Source organism: Notolabrus celidotus, chromosome 4 (assembly GCF_009762535.1).
Source record: "Notolabrus celidotus isolate fNotCel1 chromosome 4, fNotCel1.pri, whole genome shotgun sequence".
Lineage (NCBI taxonomy): Eukaryota > Metazoa > Chordata > Actinopteri > Labriformes > Labridae > Notolabrus > Notolabrus celidotus.
In genome coordinates, this window is record NC_048275.1 from 30,750,304 (window position 1) to 30,775,183 (window position 24,880).

Here is a 24,880-nt window from a genome sequence, read left to right on the forward strand (position 1 = left end):
TAGACCCCTTCTGAAGCAACTTTCATAGTAAGAGAGAAAGGTTATATCTTAACTCAATGTTAAGCCATCAGTCACAGTCCCTGCAGCATACATTAATTCAAACACACACAGTAAAGGCACAGCTGGTGTCAACACACCACGCTTTCAGTCCAGCACAAAGTATAACAGGACACAAGGCACAGTGGGTCATCAATAAAGTGTGTTTTAGTTTTTTGAGTCAAAACCTGAGGAGGAAAAGATAATAATAATGTTAATGGGTCTCTGAGAAGTGAGTTGTGAACATCTTACTTATCCATGTCAGCAGCTAGCTTACACAAACGTTAGCTGAGATGCTCCTTTTTGTTCTCAAAGCTAGGATTGCAATGCTATACGGTGACTTCCTAGCAATGGATTATTAGTGTCTTCCAATCAACGAGTCTGACCAGAAGTAAGATAAACAAATATGTTATTATTTAACATATTATTTGTATCATTGTAAACCCAAAATGACAGTCATTTGTTGTGCCTTATCTACAACACAGCCCCCTACCATTAACCAGGGCTGTAGCTTTAGTTGAACTGCCATAATGCTATAGTGCTGGTTTGCAAAGAAAAGTTGGCTAACAGTTAGCATGGCAAAGAAGGCACTCTTTTGTTGTCCGTGTCTGCTAAACTGGTTGTGGACGGGTTTCCTAGATTTAAAACATCTCTCTGACTCTAAACCACTCTGTACAGTCCCATTGAGCTTTACGCAGGTAAGATGGGTCTTGTGTCTAAAACTTAGAGGAGGATTTTACTGAGAAAGTGACTCTGATAAAAACTATAACAACAATTCCAGTTAAGACATAAAGTGCAGAGGATAACAACTTTCAACTTTCAACTGTCCATGCTCTCTAATGCAAGCTGAAGTTCGCCCAGAACAAGAACCGCAGCGCTGCTTTTCTCTTCAAAAGAGCCCCCAGCTTTGGTGAGTAAAATTTTGTTTAATCGTTCTGCTTTGTGGAGGTGGCATGTCAGCTGTTTATTGTTGTTTTGTTTTTTAAGTATATTTTTTGGGCTTCTTTGTCTTTATTTAGAGGACAGTTATTGAAGAGAGACAGGATATGTGGGGAGTAGAGTGGGGGAAGACATGCAGCCAATGGGCAACCGGCCGGGAGTTGAACCAGCGACCTCTGCGATGAGGCCTTTCGCCTCTACGTGGGGCGCTTAGACTGCTAGGCCACCTGCACCCTGGTTGATGATTTTTTGCTGGACTGATTGACATACAGTAGATTGTGACCAGGGTCCATGGAAAGGATCTGCATCCCTAAAATATGTGTGGGTGCTTCTTTATGGTCAGTGGGTGGAGCTATTTTGCTGTTGTCTGTTGTGGTGGCATGGGTTCATTTGTTTGCATCTCAGTTGTGTTAGTTGGTTCATAAGGATGGAACATTGCATTCTTAATTTAAGCATGTAGCAGAAGTAACTCTGTGTATTTGCGTGTATGTATGCGTGAAAGATGTGATACAGTAAGCCCCTCTGCAGAGAGTTTTGTGGAGACATGAGTGACCCCCTGACATTTAAAAAACCCACATCAGTAGGAGAGTACTGTAAGGTTAGTAAGAATTTTGTAACCATTATGGTGGACAGGATGCCTCTGATTCACAAGGGGGTCTATTCTCACCCTATCGTGATTCTATTTTGCATAACTACTGGCAAACTATACATTATCCCTGGCAAAGCACATTTCTCTACATTTGTAAGTCCTTAATGCACTTTTTTTTAACCCCACTGGTGCTGCATTGGTTTTGTGTTCAAAGTGATAAAGATCAGCATTCACAAAGAAGTGATTTGAGCAGTGATTTCATTCTGAGTGTGAACATGTGGTTTGAACCTCCTGAAAGTGAGTTTCAGTCAAAGAGGTGCAGAGAAACCGGCGACCACACTCAGGGGTCTCAGGTATTTCCGAGTCCTGGAGTGGAAGTGAGGAGAAGCCGCGAGGGGCCTCTCATTGCATCCGAGCAGGAGGAAGAATCTGTGGAGGTATTTGGCGGCAGTCTGGGGGCTTTCCTGTGGAGGTGGGGCTGGAAGGGAAGACGGAGCCTGGTGCCCCAGGGGCCTCTGGGATACCACAGCAGGAGGCGAGGAGGCCGAGGTCAGGGCAAAGGACGCTGCATGGAGGAGGAAGTTAAAAGAGCAGAAAAAACACCAGCAATAACACATTTTAAATTCATAAAACAAATAGATACATTGATCAAAAATAAATAAATCAAACTTCAAATCAATCAATCAACAGTATTCATCCTTCTCAAGGCTCTGAAGGCAGCACACTTCTGCTGAAACACCAAGAATGAATTGACTGATTTGAAAATGCTGTTTATTCATCAGGCTTTCAAGTATTTGCAGGTTAGTACATGTTGACATGTCTATTTTGATATAATTAGCCAAATATGATAAATATCGAAGGGGCTGGACTCCAGCGGCAACAGCTTCTACTGCTACTACTCGTCTCTTCACTATCATTGCTCTCTCTCTCTCTCTTACTCTCCTCTATCCCTCTTTCCAACCCCAACTCGGTCGAGGCAGATGTCTGTCTAACATGAGTCTGGTTCTGCACGAGGTTTTTGCCTGTTAAAAGGAAGTTTATCCTTGCTGCTGTAACTAGTTAAGTACTGCGAGGTGCAATCCTCATGGTGGATTAAGTTGGGGTAAGACTGAGTCTTATCCTTCCTTGGTGTTGGGTCTTAATAATCTAACATTATAACAGTCTAGACCTGCTCTGTTTGTAAAAGCGACTTGACATACCGTTTGTTGGGATTTGGCGCTATACAAATAAAGATTGATTGATTGATTGATTAAAATGTTAAAGGTCCTGTGAATAAATTTTAGTTTGTATTGGCTTTGGTCCCCTCCAGTCGACAAAGTTATAACTTTTACTCTGACTATGCACACAAAAGGACACCTTAATGGACTAGTTTACAGCGGAAGACTCAAAGGAAAGAGGAGAGAGGGGCAACACTTCTATGCTAACTGGTGAGCAGAGAGATCTCAAGTTACCTGACAGTGCAGGTGTGTAAACTGTTAGCCTATGCCCAGAGCTAACGCTGTCAAGAGTGGGACTTGGTAGCGAGGTTAAAAGCCGATCACATACAGCTGCAGTCTGCATTGTGTACTGAACAACGCTGTTTTATCCACTTTCTTCAATCTTCAGAAGTTAAATTTGAAAATCAGAAAAGCTGTATTCAACGTTTTTTAATTTCCAGTATGAAACAACCCATGGTCCACAATATATGTTTACCTTATCAAAATAGACTGTGTGAACTACTGAAGACTGAGCTCTACAGCTTGAGAATGCTTGTTTGCTTGAAATTACTGTATGTCAAACTGATGAGCAAAAACATCAAATTTCGTAATGTATCCATGAAAAATCAAGTTGACTGAAACATCACTAGACCTGATTAGCTGATTAGTGTGCTGCAGGCAGAAGGACACATGGGTTTATGCATTTTGCAAATAAAAATGGGCTTTCTGACGCTGAAGTAAAACACTGAAAATGTTCTAAATGGAGTTACGCTTACAATGACATAAGTGTTTGAGTCAGACTTTCTTGAAATTAGCTAAATCAAACAGTAAAATTGAACTTGTCTATAGCAGTTGATAGCTGAGCTTCTGTTCTGGTTCTCTGGCTTGTTTCTCAACATGATGCTGAGCTGACCTGCATCCTCTGTAGCTAATACACCGAAAAATGAAAAGCCAAATAAACAACCTCATCTAAGAAGAAAGGAATCCTAACTTTCCGGCTATTTTCGAAACGGCCCGCTCCATGCTACCTACGAATGTGGTAGGCATACTGTGTTTAAAGGTAGTATGTTGTTTGACTGTTCTGTTGGCTCTGTTCTGCAGTATGTTGGGTCAGGCGTTTGTCAGATTTCTGGTTTCGGAAAGCGGAAGTAAACAACGGCCAAGCTGATAGAGAAACTGCTCCTTTACATCCAATTATGATTTAAAAAGTAAGAAGTGGTTTATATGGAATTTAATAATTTTCACAGCACCTAAAAACTGAGTGCCCCGTCAAAAAAAAGAAAAAGCAGAATGTTAGAGCTGTGCATTGTGGGAAACAGTACGCGAGGGAGACTGGTCCGATGCATACTGAAAACTTTACCCGAATCAGTAGACATCCGGGTGGTTTTGTCATACTGCAGATTTTACTCTTGTTCACATACTACATACTACATTTTGGCCAAATCAGTACGTACTACCAGTATAGTAGGCCGTTTCGAAAACAGCCTTCCTCCTAACTCAACATCAGCATTAAATGTCGTCAGTGGTGGGGTGTAAAGCAAACAATTTGTCTAAAAATCCCTCATTATACTTCATATTTCCTCTTTGCTTTATTTTAGCTAAAACATGGCATTTCAGTTTGAATGAATGCAGCCAGGTAAACAATTTTGGTTACCTGGCTTGACTTTTACTGTTTCCTATAATCTGATATAAAGTCAGGTTTTTGAAACAACATAGTTTTAATAATCTGAACCCACATGATTTGTTTGATACAGACCTCAGGAGGAAGTGAAAAGGAGGTGGTTGGGGTTACAGACTCTGGGTCAACACAGAGCTTCCTGTCCTCTGGGACGTCTAGTAGCTCTAGATGACTGGATCACTCATCTCTCCTCCTGCACTCTTTCATCTCTCCCGTCGCTCTCTCCCTCCTCCTCCACTCATCACCCCTTCACCGCAGGCTGTTTGGTCTCAGTTCACATTGACCTCTGCAGAGAGCTGTCCAGTGATCCCAGCACCGTCACCCTGACTGCCACACTGTTTGATTGACAGGTGGGGGAGTCACATGACGGCTCACTCCGATGAGCCTTAACTCCAGTTCAGTTCAGGTTTGTGGGGTCACCTAGGCTCTGAAAACATGATGAACGCAAAGATCAGGAACAGTTATCGCAGACACTGATGACGCACATCAGGTGGACACTTTTTGATGAAAACTTAGCCCAGAGTTCGGTTTCAATTGAACGGTATTCTAGAACTTAGTAATACAGACATTGTTACTATTTCGCCCCTATCATATTATACCAACATCAAACACGAGTTTAATGCTATAATTTCTTAAGAACTCAAAAATGTATTGGGGACCCATTCAGATTCCCAAGGACCCTCTAAAATCAGCACCCATTGGTCCCGAGAACTCACTGTATTGAAAACCTTTCATCACAGAATGTTACTTAACTGTTCTCAGACCACCTTATGCTGAGCAATATGCAAAGTGAAAAGTCCCAATGATGTTGCTCTCTGTATTAGCACCATTGACTCTATATAGAATGGACAACATGCCTTCATTTCTGCCTATTAGTAAGATGTGAAGCCAAAAGAGGGCCACATGGGGTGGCTGTGGCTTAGTGGGTCAGTAGGTAGAGTCAGTTGACTATCAATCGGAATGTTGGTGGTTCGATCCCAGCTCCTACAGTCACATGCCGAAGTGTCCTTAGGCAAGACACTGAACCACATTTTGCTCCTGTGGTGTGTGACTATGTATGGATGAGATTAGCTAATACTGATGGTCCCTTACTATATAGAACCTCTACCATCAGTGAAAGTTGTGTGAATGGGTGAATGTGACGAATAGTGCAAATGGGTAAAAGCACTTTGAGTGGTCAGAAACATGAGAAAAGCACTTTTGTTACCATTTACATGGGCCCTGAGATATTGCACTGGTGCAGCCTACACATGCACCAGAGCAACCTGACTGGTAGAGCCGCAAGACTTATGTCACACATTTTCCTCTAACCAAAACATGCATCTAACTTACCGTTAAACATTGAAGATCCCTCAGGTCAGCACAGTCCACAGCCGAGCAGAATCCAGTATTTGTTTGAGGCAGACATGTGTAACTATGGGAAATTCATTGACTCTTGTGTTTGTTACATTTTCTTCTCCTCCACTCTGCTGATCCAGTACAGAACTATGCAGGAGTCTGTATTCATCAACAAAGCTGTCAATCAACCATCTTTTTAGAATCAAATAACTAATTAAAATTCTCAAAAATAAACGCTTGGACATAAATCAGCATAAGCAGTAACTATAATGACGGAAACCATGTTTGAGGACAATTTAATTTAAGTGTCTTTTAATTTTATAGTTTGATCCATGTTCCATCTGTTACCGTGGAGAAGGCTGGGTCTCTGACCTTTACTGTAGCCAATCAGCAGGGTGAGCTCTAAGTTTTTTGGCTCCACAGTCAGTGAGCACTTATGGTGTTCATTTTAATGTACAGTCTATTATAAGTACAGAATGCCACTCAATCAAGCACATGACTTGGTATTATAGTAATTGCAGTTGGAGTCTAGCAATTTTACTTCGGCGGGTGGTCTGCGACAATAATACGCAGGAACTCGTGTTGCAAAAAATTGTGCAGTAGATATAAAGGTAGCTATAAAAGAACTAAACCGACATGAATGCATACGGCACTTTGGTCCAGACGGATATGATTTATCTACAGAAACAGAACAAGACAAATAAAGAAGTTTTCAAAAGGCAGTGTAACAAAACTCATACAATCTGACATCTACACAAGTGGGAAGCTTGAGTGTCCCACCTGTGGAGAAGCTCAGGCGTCCGACAGCATCAGAAACTCACGGCCCAGGCGGTTTCCCATTTGGTCAGTGGTCGCCCCGAGAGGCCAATTCTCTTTAGCTCCCCTTTCACTGCTCACACACCAAATGCTGTCGGGTCAGACGAAGAGAAAGCCGCTAGGCGCCGAGTTGCAATTAGACGCTCCATTATATAAAGGCATATTCAGATAACAGGGGCACCAATGAGGTCAGTACGTGCCTTTTGTTGTGGGATTAATGAGATTTTTAATAAAACAAAAAAATGCCCCCTTCCTTATTGTAATGACCTAATGAGTGAGCCGGTGGCGCTGGGCCACGTTGGTGGGAAAGTACTGCGTTTGCACCACTCTCTCAGTGGCCCCCCTCTGCTTTATCCCTCCGTCCCTTCGTCCTTCCCCTGCACCTGCATCCCCCCCAGTGCTGCCCCGTGCTTTCCGGACCCCCCCTCCAGTGTTTGTATTCAAAGCTAGGAACCAAAGGAGTGTTTAATTACCATAAAATGCTATCGGCATTTGGCCCTCTGACACAATGAATGGCAACATAGAGCTCATTGAGGTTATCAACAAGGGGACCAGTGGTCAATTGGGTCATTGATTTGGATTGTTTGACAGACCCAGAGCCAAGGCCGCAGGAGCGACCAAAGTTCAAAAATCCCACTCAGTTGAATCGAGAAGTTTGTCACAGAATCTGTTGGAAGGAGCTGTCAGGAGCGATTAGGGGGCATGAAAGGGCTCAGCGATCAAACGGGGCCTATCCCAACGCTGCACATTTAATTAGAATTTGCATGTCTTTGTTCCTGACCCTTCAGCAAGCATGATCTGATTACAAGGGTGAACAGTTACCACCAGGGGAAAGGGGAACTCGCAACGTGCAACCAAACTTATTTGTATTTAGTTTTTAAAAATGAAAACAAATTCTCAGCCTCACTGGTTCCCCACACCGTGCTGAAAGACCCACAAAGCTGAGGCCAAACAGCTGGGTGATGGTCAGGTAACAGTCTCACAGAAAGGATGTACTTTTCCTTCTGTTTCATTCAGCCTTCCCCTGAACTGTGGGAGTTTGGGGAGTGGAGAGGGGGGTGCTTACTGGCTCATTAATTGGAAGGCAGAGGGCCCTTTGACCCCAATGATGCAGGGTGACAGGGGAAACGAGGGGAGGCGATTGGCTAGCAGCTTCAGCGGTTGAATGTGCCACCAGTGGTGTTCCAGAGTGGAAAAGGGCAGCATGAAACAAAACACTTCTCTTTGTTTTTCCCCCGAACTTCTCCCTCTTTCTCTCATCCTTTCTTTTGGTTTTATTTCACTTTTTGTTCATGTTTCCTCTCTCTTGCTAATCTTCTCTCACATATATCACAAACAATTACGATGTGTATCTTTTAGAAAGATTTGTAATACAGAATTCATGGCAACCTTTTATATGTCTGTTAAAGCTAATCCCTTTTGAAGTTCTACCTGATTGGATGTACTTTATTATGGATTGTTCCAAATTACAGGCCATCACTTTTAAATAGTTAAACTGTGACAATACTGACTTTTGGTATTTAAACTGAAGGGTAAAAACACTTGTGAACTAATACTATGCATGTCTTTATATTCTATTGCAAAAGTGCACAGCATGCTATATTTTAGACAATGACTGTATCTCCAAAATGACAAACAAGCACTACGAAGTATGAGGTAACAACAAACTTATAAGATAAGATAAGATATAAGATATACTTTATTTGTCCCCTGTTGGGGGAAATTTCTACTGTTACAGCAGCTTACAACACGGGACAGGGGAATACAACAATGTACTAACATAGTTCAAAAATATAATAACAGTGAGCAATGACAAGGGTAAAATAAAATAAAATAAAATAAATAAAATAAAGTAAAAATAAAATAAAATATGGCAACTATTAAAGATGTATACACACTATGTACACTTCTATCTGATGAATAGATAGGTAAGTTATTGCACGATAAAAAATTCACCAGGTTATTTAAAAACAAACATACACAGTATGAAGAACAGTGCCATTCAGATGGATACAGTAGTTATTTGTGAATGTGCGAAGTCACATAGTAACTTCCATGTAGTGTAATGAAAGATGAGAACAGCTGATTAACGGGACACAGCAGTGCTGGTGTTAAACAGTCTGATTGCAGATGGGATGAAGGATCTGCGGTAGCGCTCCGTCCTGCAGGGTGGGAGTCTCAGTCTGCTGCTGAAGGAGCTGCTCAGGGACCCCACAGTCTCATGCAGGGGGTGAGAGGGATTGTAATTATAACAAGTTATCAAAATGTTGCATTAATATGTAAGGAAGAAACATTTGATATTGCGGCTTTCTCCTTTACTTTTGCTGTCAGAACCAGATTTACAGACTTAAGAATAATCAATAAAAAATACGTTGGCATTTTTCCTGAACAAACCACAGCTGTGCCTCAGTTACACAGATTGTATTGAACAAAGAAATGTTACATTAAAAGATAAGCAGGTCTGTAGGGTAATGGAATCTGATATATTTTCCTTACCACAATACTTATTCATTTTTTTGTTCAACAGTAGAGGGAAACTGCTCCAACAACAGAATAAACTCTAACACAAGTTCTAAAACCCATTGGTCTCCTCGCTTTGTAAAGAAAACATACTAAAGGCTTTTAATGTGAAGCACTTTGTAACTTCTGTTTTGAGATGTGCCACAAAAAGTTACAACTTGATCCTTATTGGGTAAAACCCATCACATGGGTAGTCAATTCTCAGGAGCTAAAGAGATAACGTGATCACACCTTGTATCAAATCACTCTGCGTAAAGGCGCTCACCTCTGCCTGTTGACACTGTGGCAAAAACTGTCTGAGGTTGGTCTTGAGTTAGGAAATGCATAACCTCCTGTTCACTATACTAATAAAGTCGTCTTGATGTGCCCTTTTTGTTCTGTTCACCATGACCTCAACATTTCCCCTCAAAAATGTGGATCCTAATAATTGTTTTAAATAGATTCAAAGAGATCATCCTGCTTTGGACAAAGAAACTAAAATACTTTCTTTACAACATTTCAACCAAAAATAACCCCACTTTCTTACTTTGTCTAAAATGGGTGTATTTATACATTTTTCTGTCAGGATGTGTTTCTGTTACAGCTCTTTAATGTCTCCTTTATATCTGATTTTCTCATCCACTACCTTAACTTCTTCATCTGACTCATGGAATTATTCAACAAAGCTCCTAACAAGCCTTGAAACGGTTCCCAATGTTTCTTTTGGTATCAGGAAAAAATGATGTGATTTGATCTGAAGGATGCATGTGTTTGGTATGAAACTTGTGTAATTGTCAGGCCTGTGTTTTGTGAGATGGAGGTCATTAGTGTGTTACGTTTGCATGTCGTCTCCTCTCCTGTCTTTGTTAAAGTGTCTCCAGTGTGTCTGGGATTCAGGCACGCACCCTGTCCTACTCCCACATGTCGCTTTACCGCCACCCGCCTCCAGAATACCACCTCCTCTTTTCCCTTAACAAACTCTGTGCTTGTCTGATTCCTTGTCTTCTTCTTTTTTACCATCGCTATCTTTTATTAAATCCTTCTGTTAGACTTACTTATGTCCTTCAAGCTACTTCTGTACTACTTCAGGAATATTTATAAAATGTAAGTTCTTTCTGTTTTTATGAATGAACAGGATGTTAAAATGTCCAGCTTTAAAGCTTTTTCAAATCCCTTCCTTATATTCCTACATTTATCTACAAAATCTGATTAATTTTCCCATCTGTTTAAGGTAAAACATTATAATGGAAGTTAATCTGAAAAGCATTCTAACTGAACTCATTTTTAAGTGCATCCAATCTGCCCTCCTGGTCATCTCTCACATTACAGAAAATAAATGTACATGGCAGCATTCAGCAGAGTATTCTAGTTATTATGACTTTATTGTGCATGTCACAAGGCCAAGGCTTCAGGATGTCAGTGAAATAATTCTGCAGGACTCAATCAAAATCTAATATGTACCGAATATGTAAATGTTTTTTATGCATAAAAAAATACAGTGCAATATTTTTTTTTCTTAGAATTCTGACTTTAATCTCAGAATTTAAAAAAGTATATTGAACCTTACATTTGTGCAAATGTCATATGCTGGTCACATTACAGCATTACGAACCCAGTTTGATACATTTTACACCATTTATTTTTTATGTCTCACAGCAGGCAATTTTTTTCAGTATGTTGACCTACTGTCTCACAACACAACATTTCTTCTCGTTGGCTTGAAACGATTTTGAAAGGCTTTAGGAAGAGCTACACACCTTTCCTAACATTTTCAGCCAGAGAAAAGTCTGCAATTGGCATGGTGATTCTCATTATAAAATAGTAAGTAATTAAGTAAGTAAACTTTATTTAGTATAGCACCTTTCACAGAGCATCGTCACAAAGTGCTTCACAGAGAATCAATATCGACAAGAAAAATACAATACAATGTGCAATAAATAAGACAATAATGAAAGCAGACAAAATAACCACAAATTACAAAAGATGGTCAAAAAGCATGACAAACAAGTGTGTCTTAAGATGCTTCTTAAAAGTTTCGGTGGAAGTAGCACAGCGCACTTGGGCGCTAGATTGTTCCACAGAATGCAACACTTATTGTTACCTAGCAACTAACCCATAATGCGTTGTGTTGTGTTGTTGAGGAGGCGCGTTTGAAAATTTAACATTAGCAGTTCTGTCCAGGAGAAAATAGCATGTCTTTATCTACCCCAAAACAAAAAATCGGCGAGGAAAATCATCGATTTAATCCTGTGTGGAAAAGGCTGCTCTTTTATTGTGTTTATGCCCTTTTGGATGTGGCAATACGTTATCAAACATCCTGTGTTTGTTAGCTTTGTTTTTCTTTTAAATGGTTAACTTTGCTCTCTGTCTCCTAAAAATGTCCGGCCCAGCTCATGTCCTTAGTCTGAAAATCCGGCCTGACCAAATATTTAATTGAATAGCCCTGGCCTAGAGGGAGAATATACAATGAAAACAAAATAGGTCCCAGCACAGAGCCCTGAGGCACACCAGAGGACAGAGCAGCTGACTCGGACATATGTCACCAAGTGAATCGTCTATCTGACAGATAGGACGAGAACCAATCAAAGGCGCTCCCAGTGATACCCACCCATCTCCTGAGTCTGTCTATCAAAATACTGTGATCTACAGTATCCAAATCCAAGTTAAGGACCAGGAGGACCAGGAGGACCAGGACTTAGCAATCACCTTGGTCAGAGGACATCATGATGTCATTTGAGACTCTAAGAAGAGCACTTTCGGTTGAATGCTTGTGACAGAAACTAGATTGGAAATTGTCCAAAATATTAAACAGAAGTGAGCTGACTGGCAACAACTTTTTCTAAAGTTAACAGCAACAAGTCTATCCTCACCTGTTTGTTATGATTGTCTGTATCAGATCAGGCTATCATAGAGACATAAATTCCTACCATGACTTGACTGACAGACATGACAGGCCACACGGTGGTACCTGATCAATCAGTCATCACAACTGATGTGATGACTCTGAAACGAAAGGAAGAGGGGATGGGCTAGATGACCCCTGGAAAGAGGGCTGTCACAAACTGATCATTATAACAAATACAAAGGCATAATTTATTGTAGGACTGATCTATTAAACAGCATTTGTTTTACCCAGGTGTACCTAATGAAGTGCCAACTGGGTGTTGAGGTTGCCAAAGTGCGTCTGTCATGTTTCACCAACATTTCTCTCTTTTGAATGAATGAATGAATGAATATTTATTTCAGTCATTAATTTAACAAGAACAACATTCTACAGTTTGTGAGTAGTCAATAGTGATAACACATTCTACTTGTTCACACTGATTTGTTCTCACAATAAAACTCACAAAAAAAACCCAACAACAACAATGACCAAAAAAGGAGTAGGCTGAAGCTCAAAGGCTTATTTCTGCCTATCCTGTACAGTCCATAATATGACCCAAAAACATCAGCAGAACCAGAAAAGAAGGGCCCGAACATCGAAAAGGACGAGGAGCTTATTGTATCTGATAGGATTATTTTTATTATTATATTATTTGTATTATATTGTGTTCATTAATTCATTCGCATTTTAAGGCTTTTTGACACTCTGCAAAGAACTGCACAATTCCAACTCGTCACTGAGGCTGTTCCATATTTTGACTCCTAAAACTGAAATGCATCTGATTTTATGTTGGTTCTAGCTTTACATGTTTCAAACACACACTTCCCTCTGAAATGATAATGTCCTTCTCTAAACTTATACAAATGTTGAATACAAACAGGAAGACTATATAGTAGCATGAAAGAAACATTCTAATTATTTTTTGTCTGTCTTGGTTGTCTCTCGTCTGAACATCATAAAGCAGGGAAATTTTTGCTCTGCAAACATTCTTCTTTTGCTTCACCATTACATTTTTTTGCACTAGTGACTTTTTGCGTCAGTAGAAGGCTCTCATTGTTTAATGTCACTGAGGTGACAGAAAAATCCAACATGTTACACTTTCTGTCAGTTAGTCGTGAAACATCACAGATGTGGCTTTCATTGTTCTTCACTATGACACACTACACAGAATAAAATGATCAGGAATGGTCCTGAAACTCTACTTTTGTAGCTGTTTTGATTTATCCAATATACAATAAGGCCGAGACCACCTTTATTATGTGTCATCATATTGTAACTCCTCAAATGTTTTACAAGCTTATCTGTTGTCCAGTTACTTGAAAAATGTCTTGCTGCATTATGGACCTGACTCTTGTCTCACTGCTATTTTGATAAATAATTCTTTAAAAGCAGCCAACTCAACGGTTGGTATGTGACGCATGTCTTCATCAACATACCTTGCAGTCTGCTTAGTCCTTCCTGGCTCACAGATTGTGAAGCTGTTGGGGATCTGAAAGCCTTGGCTGCGTGGATGGAGAGGCTCCTCCTTGCTCTTGGAGCTAACCTGAGCTGCACCTGAGTCACTGGTATTTGCAGCGCTGGGCTCTCTGACATCTAGCTCAGTAGAAGCGTGCTATGTTGTTGCACTGACTAAAACTCACCTCTATATTCTTATCCTTTCCTTGGAGGATGGAAAAACACTACTGCTATTTCCAAGACAGAAAGGTCACGCCTGAGTGATCATCAGCTGTTGTGTGTGTTTACTGCATGCAGTGTTATTTCTCCCAGGATACTACTGCGCTGACGTACGTAGGTGTAGCCTCACCCGCCAATTCAGATGATTGACAAAATGTTGTTGTTGGCTTTTTAATGTAGAGTTGAAAAGTAATGAGACCTCCTACATTTCTGTAATTTGAAATGCGTTATTGACTTTGAAAGGTAACTAGATGCACGTCTAATTACTGCAATTAGTAGTGGAATTACTGTAATTAATTACCTAGTAACAGGATACCGTCAACACTGGTTGTTCGAACAATAAAAACATCTTTATCAATGTACAACAAGTTGTCACTTGAAGAGCTCCATTCAAGCATGACATTTCCCCACTTTAACTCTCTCTCTTTCTTGTTCACCTCCACCTCCACTTCCATCTCTCTTCCTTATATCCAAACTACAAGTCTTTCCACTTTGAAGAATTCCAAGTCTAATTCTCACCTCTCACCTTCGTGGCTACCCCATCACACTTTGCATGTATATTCCTTTTCATCTTAATGCTCTGACTATTTTCTCTCTTTGTATTTACTTTCCTAACTTCAACTTCACATTTACATCCTAGATCATCAACTTTTCTTTATTAAACTTTCCCTCCTGTCTATGATTTTTTTACCCGCCTCCTGTCACTTTCACCATCTCCTCCTCAACAACTATCCCATCCTTCATTCACTTTGTCTGTTGTCATTTTATGCAACTGGATTGGAATTTATAATTAAAATGATGATTTTCTCCTAATTTTCAAGAAAAAAATCACATGACAAATTCTGTGGAGTGCTCAGAAAAGACAAAGAGGAGTGTAGGAGCACATATTTATCACATCTCTTTCCTTTTTTTGTGCCACACAAAATCTCATCTTTCATCCGTCACAGCTCGCTGATGTATTGAGGGGTTTCTGTCTGCAGTCCGTAGCGGCTCTCTTTTGATTTCCTTAATGAAAATGTGTGAAATGAAAATGTTGCTCCATCACTAATTACTCTGTTAGATTTGGCAGTCTGGTCGTAGTCAGACAGATTTTGTGCGTAGTTTCTCTGGAGCCTCTTTCCGTCATAGCTGTCCCACTAGTTCAATGATGAAATTGTCGTTGTCAATGACGCACACAATCTTGTCTTTGAATCTGCCGTACTTCGTCATAACACATTTGGCAGTCTGCTGCTGTATTCAGAGAGTCCAGGTCAAGTGTTCATCTTGTACTTTAATAACATTGTTTGTTTAATAAACGTTTCAGAGAAAAGAGAGAGACAGCAGGCCCTGGGAATCACTTTATAACAGGTCATTTTCCAAATGACAAGGGCTGACGTTGGAATGACGAAAGTTGAAATGATATGATTTCGCTCACTGAGCTTGGTGCAACGAGGCGGAAAACGGGCTCCTTTTGCTCGGCTGTGGTTTCTGTACTCTCTGAACCCTGAAATAATGACCGTTCCTTGTTCATTAGTGTCTACTCGGTCAATCATAACACATCAGAAATGAGTTTAGCATTCAGGCGCAGGACAATTGACCTTGTGTGTGCCCTTCCTCACCAGCGAGCTGTCACAGGGCTTCATCCAAATTGAGGCAATTAGCTGCGATGTGTCTCCCCCATTAAGCTGAGTGTCTCCACTGTGTCCTAATGACAGCAGCAGGACATGGCCTAATCAGCCCCAGCGTCTCCCTAGAGTTCACATCCACTTCTAGCTAGCACACCCACGGAGAGATGCGGGCTGGGCATAACAGCTTCAAAACCATCTGCAACCAGGCAGCGTAAATAAATGTTGGGAAACAGTTGAGCAATAAGAGGGGTAGAAAAAATTTGGGGAACATGGAGGTTCATAAATTCAGGTACAATAAACATCAAATGATAACAGGAAATGTGGAGTGTGCTGAAGTATTATTTAAACCAACATCAACCACTTGTAGCTAAGTGATTCATGATCTGAATAATAATGAGAGTTTAACACTTTGGTTTGGTTGGACTTCGCCTTTAGTAGCTTTTATTTATTGGTCCATTGGGACTACTCTAAATTCTCCATACAAAAGGATGACCTTTGGAATATTTTGAGCCCTAAAAGTGACTTTAGGATGTGAGACTGATCTAGTAGTTTAGAAGTATTTACCAAACCAAGTGAGTGAAGCTGTGGCCAAGCAGTGCGACAAACAACTCAGCTGAGCTAAAAGAAAAGGCTGTCAACCCAGTGGTTCCACTATACAACAGAGAGTCACAAGTCAAAAGTTGAATACAAAGCACAAAGAAATTTAATAAATGGCTGGTCAAATAAACAAAACAACAATCTAATTTGACTGCTCAAAAACAAAGACAGGAAAACAAATGTCAAGCGGGTCATTCTAATTTTGTGTACATGCGAAAACAGGACAATGTAAAGATGACACAACAAAGTTTCAATAGACTTGTCCAGTAACATGGGTTTGTATCTGAGGCACTGTGCTCAGGGGCACCTGAAACACATTGTCCTGATTCTTTGTCCAAACTGGGGGAATTGAACCGTCAAAGTTCCAGACTCAAACCAACTTCTGTAACCTTGAAGCCATCGCATGAGTGCCTAAATGGGATCCGCACTGATGAGATTTCTGTCCAGTTGACCTCCCCTTGTCCCTGTTTGGTTGATACATCCCATAATGCACCTCATTTTGTCCTGACCGCACGTGGTCCGAGGTTGTTGGGTTATGTAAGCTCTCTGGACTGATTCTGCATGCAGAGATCTATCACTGGGTGGCTGGAAATGTTGTAATTGGACTAATGTTATTGGATTCAACTGTGATAGGCAAGCTACTTGTCAAATGAAGTGAGCCAAGCTATAAGTTACCCTTTATTAAATTCAGCTTCACTGCATCAAAGCTACCCAAAGAGAAATGTAACAAGCTAAGCTACAACAACACATTTAATGTAGCTCACTAGTTGTTGTAGCAGTTTTCTTGTCTTTTCTTTATTATTATTATTATTATTATTATTATTATTATTATTATTATTATTATTATTATGGTTATTGTTGTTGTTGTTGTCGTTATTATATCTATTTATTTCAGTAGCGATTGGAATTATTTTCTTGTATTGTATTTATTATTATTATTATTTTAATTATTTATCTATCTTATTTTATTTACTTATTTGCACTCACTCGCAGCTTTTTTCTTGTATTGTATTTATAATGATAATACTACTACCACTACTAATAATAATAATGATTATAATAATAATAATAGCCTTGTTTAATCCTTTTTTATACCTATTAAGCTATTATTCCTCTTTGTACAAATTGGGGTATATATTGTCAAAAATCTAAATCACCTACTCAAAATATACTTACCTTAAGATGTGGATGCTTTGAGTTACAGGTGGTACCTTAGGTATCCAACATCTTGTCAAAATTTGGAAAGTTCAGGCCACAAAGAGCAAGAAAGTAAATGGACTGCACTCTCATAGAGCTTTTATGGTCTGCAATGTCTGCAACAGGAAAGACACTAGAGTTAAATGCAAATTATAATTATTATTGTAAAGAAAATAACAACTGGAGAATTAACTTCAAATATGGAGTGTGTTAGTCAGCAAAGTCAGTGATGTAAATGTCGATGCGTGTGGAGTGTTGTCGGGCAAAACAAACAAAGACAATAATGTTTAGGTGATGGATGGGATGAGTCCTGAGAGAGAGAGAGCATCACTGGTGTTGGGCTTTTATGCCCTCAAAGCGCCAAGACCATGATCTGAACCAGGCCTTTCAAAACAAAGAGAAAGAAGGATGGGTTAGTCAAGTCTATACTGAGAGTTAGGCAGAGACCTTCACAGCAATCACTGGACATGTTTTGACTCTACATGTCACGTTCACACTTTTAGACATGCATTAGTAAACAGATTATAGATACTGCTATGCAAGCTGCCAATCTTCCTACATTCACTAACATTCAGTTTTTGACACTTGGACATGATGGCAGGAGCCAAGAATTGAACTACCAACCTTCCAATTAAGAGATGACACACTCTGATACAGAGTCACAGCTGATCACAATGGTTCTGATACTCAATTTAAGACCTGAGAATGTAAGTAAACAAAACAATGGGCTGCTACATCCACCTTTAGGTAGACCAGGTGGCCTGCTTTGTATGGTACTGCAAAGCATTTTTATCCCGTGTTCCTCATACAGCAAAGTGTGACCATGTCCTACATTTGAATGTCTTTTTTTTCCCAAAAGGACCGTCCACTGCCATCCCATAAACTTGCTTTTGTCCAGTGGCTGTGTAGTAGGCAAGAAAAGGCTATCATCATTTTCCTATGTCAGATGTCAGTCAATCAGCACATCAGCACAAGCATGGGGTCAAGGGCTCGCTAACCTGTCACCATCATTGATGCCTCCGTCACGCCCCTGGCCCCACTGCCACAAAACAAACACATGAGATAAAGGGATGCACTTTTCGGCAGAATATGGAACCTATGACCAGGTGTGCCGTATGGGGAGTTAGAAGGGTTGTAGGCCCCATGGCGGACAGGAGCACTAAAATATCAGAAACAGAAAGGTATTGGACCATGTAAATCTGTGACATTGGGAAACCTCCCTGTGTGTGCTACACGAGTAAAGGCTGTCAGAAAGGTGTATTAATACTAAGAAGGGTCTCAGGCAGTTTAAACCTGAAGACCCATTATTATGGAGCAGCTGGGGATCACAGTGACAAAGAAATCTATCACCATGACAAGATTTCTGAGAGTCAGGCCCAGCTTCTGGTCTAGAGTGATGTAAAGCTGTTTTTTTCTATTATAAATTCAGTGCATAACTATTACTCGGGGAATCCACAGGATGCGTGTGCGCCGCGTTACGGCTGCGACACGGCTCTGCTCCGTCCCGGGGCTTTCGCCCTGGTCCATAGGATGCGTGTTTGGAGCGGCGCGCACTCCGGAGCAGGAAACTCAAGATCCCTCGAGAACTCCAAAACGCGCGAGAACAACACAGTATAAACTTTTCCTCGTCCATGGTGTCGGATATCTTTTGAGACTGACGTCTGGCCCGATGCCACAGGTTATGACGTAATGTTGAAGAAGTGGTGAAATTTACGATCTTGTGTTTGCACATGGTGTTTATTTTGAAAGTGAGCGGATGTTGCATACGATCCTCGTGCCTGACTTCCGGGATAGTTCGATCATTTCTGTGTCGATTGACGCGTGCTGGGCGCGGGGAGCGGCGAAAATAGACTCCCCGCGTATCTCTGGCAGAGCGGCGCGGCGGAACGCTCCAGAGACGGAGCTGAGACGCGCCGCAGCGCGCCCTGTGGACTCTAGAGCATTGACTTGAATGGGAACCTATTTGCTGCGATGTGCGCGGCGCAGCCGTAACGTAACGCGACGTATCCTGTGGATCTCGGGCTTTACACTTGACTAGCAGTACAACAGACTTAAATCACTTGGTAGGGAAAATTGATGAAGAACAGGTATAACAACAGGCGTGACAAGAAATCGCTCTACAGCTTATAACTTTCAGGGAGGTGAAAGCCAAAGAAAGAGTTGAGCATCTAACAACGAACAAACAATAATTATGAAATAGTGATTTTAGAATCACAACAGTAAAACAAAGGAGAAATCCTCTTACTTCTATCTGTTCAGATGGACGTAAGAGTTATTAGTGATGCTACTTTTTCTAGGCTGCATAAACATTACACAGAAGTAAACTTTTTTTTAGTATAGTAAACTTTTTTTAGTCACAGCATGGACAAAAGAGACACCAGACACAGATGAAGCAGCAGAGGAACTTAAAGCAAGTTGAAAATGTGTGAATATTCTGATACCATGTCCCCGTAATGCATGCAAGGAAAGTATCTAGATCTGTTACCTGTTTATAGAGATACAATGACAGAGATAACTGGACTTCCATTTGTTCAGATGGAATTCCATGTCCATGAAATTTGTAATGCATTGCTTGGGAGTTTGCAATATGTGGAAATAATGAAAGCTGAAGTAACCACTTGAAATAACCACATCATTCATGTAGTTGTGGTTTTACTTTTAATTCAAACTGGCAAGTTCTATACATCACCTAAAAGTGGCAATGACACCATTGACCATATTTTACAGCACCATTAGGATAGCTTCTTCTACAATGCCCCCCCCAAATAGTACCTATGATCCTTTGCTGTCGGTGAGGTAAAAATACAACTAAGTTGATAATTATCTTTTTTTTTTTCATTTATGAAGTAGCCATGAAATAAATCTGAAAAAGGTAAACAACAAAAGAACAAAATGAGTTACAGAGCCTGTTGGTGTAAAGCCATTCGTGCCTCTCTTGTTTGTTTGTGTGTGCGTGCTTCAGTGTGTGTGTGTCTCTTTCTATGAATGAAATAAAAGCTTGTCTTGTTTAGCAGGCTGTGTACAGCGAAAAAGGCTAATAGGCCTGACCTGCCGCTCACCCCGGAGCTGCAGAAACAGAATGAGAAAGAAAAACAGAGGGAAGAGGAGCCGGTATTCTTCTTGTGCACGAATGAGAAGGGTGAACGAGGGAACGAACCAGCGCCGGGTGGCAGATTAGTGCAGGTTGTGCCCCTCTGAAGAATGAAGGGAGACACAGTGGAGGGAGGAGTGGTGGAGGGGAGAGGGAGGGGCTGGGAGGCTCCTGTCAATAGAGCCGCTGTTGAGAACAGAGGAGAGAGGAAATGTCTGCACGTGTTTCTGTTTGATAAAAAGAAGAAAGGAACTTTTGCAGACCTGTGGCATTTAAAAAAAATTATAAAAACATGAACTGCTACTCACAGCTTGATATTTTATTCAAGCATAAACCAACCCGAAATCCTCAACAGCCTTCAAAGTAAGACATTTATTGTCGCATTGTGCAATATACCGAGCAACTAAAAGTAGGCCTATCATTAAAAATGAATTAACATCCAAATGTAAGCCACACTGATATAATGGATAATTTGTCTTTGCTAGTACATTTTGAAAAAGACTCCATATAAATGTAGACTATCAGGAGCATATTGCTTATATAGCAGCTATTCGCTAGTTTACACCATGTGTTAGAATCACACCTGTGTGACTCTAAACCGTCACTGTCAGTGAATGTTTACAGCATGTCTGTTTCACTTGCAGGATTTCAGTGTGTGCAGATGACTTTTTATTTGCAGGATCTAAATGCAGTACGCTTAGAAGGATTTGGAACAGATAATAGAGCTGGAAATGCAAGTTAAACATTCAGTGTTAGAAAAGAGATTATCCTCCTTCTATTCTCTCTACACACACAGTCTGTTCATCCCTCATCACTTCCTGGATGTTTTGGGTCACTTTCAGAAGACAGATGCACACACACACACATAAAGGACACTTGGGCAAGACATCTACACCGACACAGGCAGACAGATGGACATACAGACAGACAGACAGACAGACAGACAGACAGACAGACAGACAGACAGAAAGAAAGACAGGTGGTGTTGATGTGATGCCTGGTTTTAGATTTCAACGCTTCATCCCTCAGAAAGAGGCAGCAGAAATTCTTTTTTAAATAACATGTATTGCTTGAAGAATCAATCCTGAAGACAGCTGACAACATTATGACGGCTGAAGTCATGGCGTATTAATTCAAACATCTTTATGACAGCTGAACAGTTGATGATGACAGAGTTACTCTGGTTTAAAATTCAAGGAGATGTATGTTGTTGCTTTTAAAGCTGGAACAATGTGAGAGAGGTCATTTTTTACAGCTAAGTGAATAAAATGTTTTTAATTTTGAACCCAGTTATGACTTCTGCAACAAATATGAAACTCCAGGTAGTGAAAGGCCTTGGAGGATCAGTTAAACTAAAACTAAAAAGAAGTGATGGATTGTGCAGCAGGAAGTGTAACTTTAATTTCAGACGTGTCGGACAAGACTTCCTGCAGCCTTTGTTTATTTGTTGTTCTATCCTCATCAACCCAACACACATCAGAGGTGACTGGCGCCTGACTGGCCCTCCTTCTTGATAGTTTTGGTTGTCTCTTGCAGCAGGGAAGCAGAACCAGGAAATGACACCTTCAAATAATCACCAATAAGTTGTTGTGGAAACAAGCTGTAGCACTGCATGCTGTCTTCTCTCTTTCTCTCTCTCTCCTCTGCAACTGCTGCAGTCACAGCAAGTGCCTCACCGCTTTCAGCACCTCTGAGCCTGAAAGAGTGAGAGGCTGCCAGCTACTGACAGAGCAGGGACATCCTGGACTGTGTGTGTGTGTGTGTGTGTGTGTGTGTGTGTGTGTGGGGTTAGGCACGTAGTCAGGTTGGGTCTGTTTGTGTGTGGTCAGTGGACAGAGCTGATCACAGGGCTGCTGCCTCCTGTCTCAGTGATTTATACACCCTGATCCTAAACACACACACACACACACACACACACACACACATACACACATACACACACACATACACACACATGGCCAGCTTCTTTGCTGTCTTTGCTTTCAGACCCTGACAATAACTGGAGAATGTGTTTAAAGTATGTGGTTGATTTATCCTCCCTTGTTTTTTTTTTAACTGATTAACCTGGACTTGTTCATAAATCTTTACACTACAGACGACAAGTTAGTACTTAATTAGGTTTAGGAAAATATTATTGAGCTTAATTAGGATATTTATACAGGTGATGGGACCTTTATCATTGTAGTCCATTCACCTTGTTCCCTTCTTCACACATGCTTTGTAGCACTGCAGTAACATTGCCTGACCCCCTCTTTCATCCATGTCAGAGTTACTTAAATTCTTTGTTGCTTCATGTGGTTATAGAGAATTTGTTGTCCTTGATAGAACCAAATCCAGACTCAACTCAGCTACTATCTTAAGATACAGACACGCTGGCAAAAAAAACATTAATTAAAAGATTAATATATTGATCTAAAATTATTGATGTACAGAGTTTTTAAAAATAGTCCCTGTGATTCCTCAGCAGTTAGCGTTCCATGTTGATGGATTCTTATCTGCCTGTTGCGGTCGATTTAACATGAAACTGTCCTCATTCAGCTCTCCTTCTTCTCTGAGCTCTGCGGTTCACACACCTTTAAAATAAACGATGGAAATGCCACGACTTTGAAAACTGCTGTTATCATCACCACCGCTCATGGTTTAAGTTTCTTTGTAGCAACTGGTAACTTGAAATTTCTCTCACCTGCTCCTCTTGTTGCTAATATTGTAAATATGTTACCAATATGTAAATATATGCAGCCTGCTGATTTAGCATGCTAACTGGAACTAATGTTTTAGCCACATTGTTCTGATGCAAATGGACACAAACGGTTTTACCTCACCTTACGGTCTATGGTGTCAACAAGCAGAAGCAAAATGTGCCGGAACTCTTTTCTGCAGATTGATTTTATCTGACGTGTAAACAGTTTGTCTCTGGTGTTGCTTATTTTAGTGAAAGTTAATAACCATTGTCAAGAGGCCATAAAATGTTTTTGACCTAAAAGAATTTACAATTTTTGAATTGCACTGAGTGTATTATGTAAACCTCTAAAATGTTCAGCTCCTGCCTTAAAACTGCAGGAGGACCTATCATAAACAAGTTACTCTATAGAATTATCTATGGTATATTAGCAGAGCCCCACAATGCCAGAAGAGGTGAAATGTGTAAACATATTGAAACGCAGACTGTATAAAACATTGACATAGTCTCAGTGACGTCACCCATTGGTCTCTGAAGAAGCGTTATGAGATTTGATGATGGGAGTTGCCACATCGGAAATGTCGACTCAGTTAACTTAAATTTTGAACAATCAAGACACATGCAGGCAAAGAGATGGTGCTAAGACGTGCATTTAGCCCCCTCGCAAACAGCTACAATGCGCCTAGATGACAGTGTTATCAGTGGTGCCACTGATCATGCAATTTTAAGAATAACTCTGAGCCCTTGACTTACCCAAGGTACGTAGGAAAATAAAAGGTGAGCTACAGAAACCTGAACTGTTTTCTGAAACAGGCCGTAAACTTGTTCATCTTTGTGCAATATGAACTCTTAACTGGGGCTTTCTTGGCTTTTGGAGCCAGCCACAACCAGACACTTGAGGATGTGACGTTTTTTGCAATATTGTATCGACCCCATTTTTCAACACCAGTGGTTGCTGCATGTGCGAAACCAAAACCACAAATTTTGACCTCATCCCCCATTGCTCTGCATATATCATCTGCCACATACATACAACCAACACGTGGGGCATGAGGGAATTATAAGCATGTATTGATTTTGAAGCATTTGTTTAGTTCCGATTTAATGTTAGTGAATTTTTGTTGATGTGATGATATCATTTCCTGTGGGGGTGGTTCTCTAAGCTCAGCTGCATCGAGGCAGGCAGTGTTGGGTGCGGTGCAGTGCTGGAGGATCAATCGATAGCCATCCATCAGCAAAGAGGCAGTGCTGTAAATTCTAATTATTGATAGTGTTGTAGTATATCTATATTTATGTGAAATTGTTCTGTTTGTGTGCAATGAAAATGTTCTATGTGTCAAATGAGAAAATGTTGTACTTTGTTAACAGTTTTCACCCAATGTCAGTGAAGATGTGTCAAGCAAAGGAACAAAAACGACTTTGACATTATTTTTATTGACTGGTTTAGCTTGGTGTTAAGTCAGCGTTGGACACACTGCACAAGAACACTATTAAGCATTTTCAAGACAACAAGTCAACGCTCCACAAAAGAGGTCATTGAAAACCACATTTTGTTTATATTAGATTATAAGACAACAAGTTTTCCTGATGTGGCATCTACATTCACACACACACACACACACACACACACACACACACACACACACACACACACACACACGCACATGCACACGCACACGCACACACACACGCACACACACACACACACACACACACACACACACACACACACATACACACACTCAACCCAGTGGTTAGTGGTAACCAGGCAGGCTTACTGGTGCGGAACAGAGGACCAGTAAGAAGGTCTGAGATACTAACTGACAGGCCCAGTGTCTGAGGGGTTGGAGGGGGCCTGAGAGGGTGTGGAGGGGCGGAGGTGTTCTTATTAGGCAGCGCTGCGTGGGCTTTGACCTCTCACACACTTCATAAGTTCACATAATGAAGCACTGAACTTCAGCACCTCTGTGCCTGCTTCTGTCTCACATGAAGACAACATTCACCAAACCGCAGTTTGTGGGAGGTTGTTATGGGGTTTTGACCAATCAATACCAAGTTC

The 24,880-nt window shown here is 40.7% G+C and overlaps 1 long non-coding RNA gene across 1 annotated transcript in view; it reads left to right on the forward strand.

Annotated features, from left to right (window-relative positions):
* The first annotated feature begins 557 nt into the window (after window positions 1-557).
* Window positions 558-24,880, forward strand: part of LOC117811898 — a 29,574-nt gene continuing 5,251 nt past the window's right edge. Inside the window, exon 1 of the long non-coding RNA XR_004631078.1 lies at window positions 558-946. This is a non-coding gene — a long non-coding RNA (uncharacterized LOC117811898). The remainder of the gene's footprint in view (window positions 947-24,880) is intronic.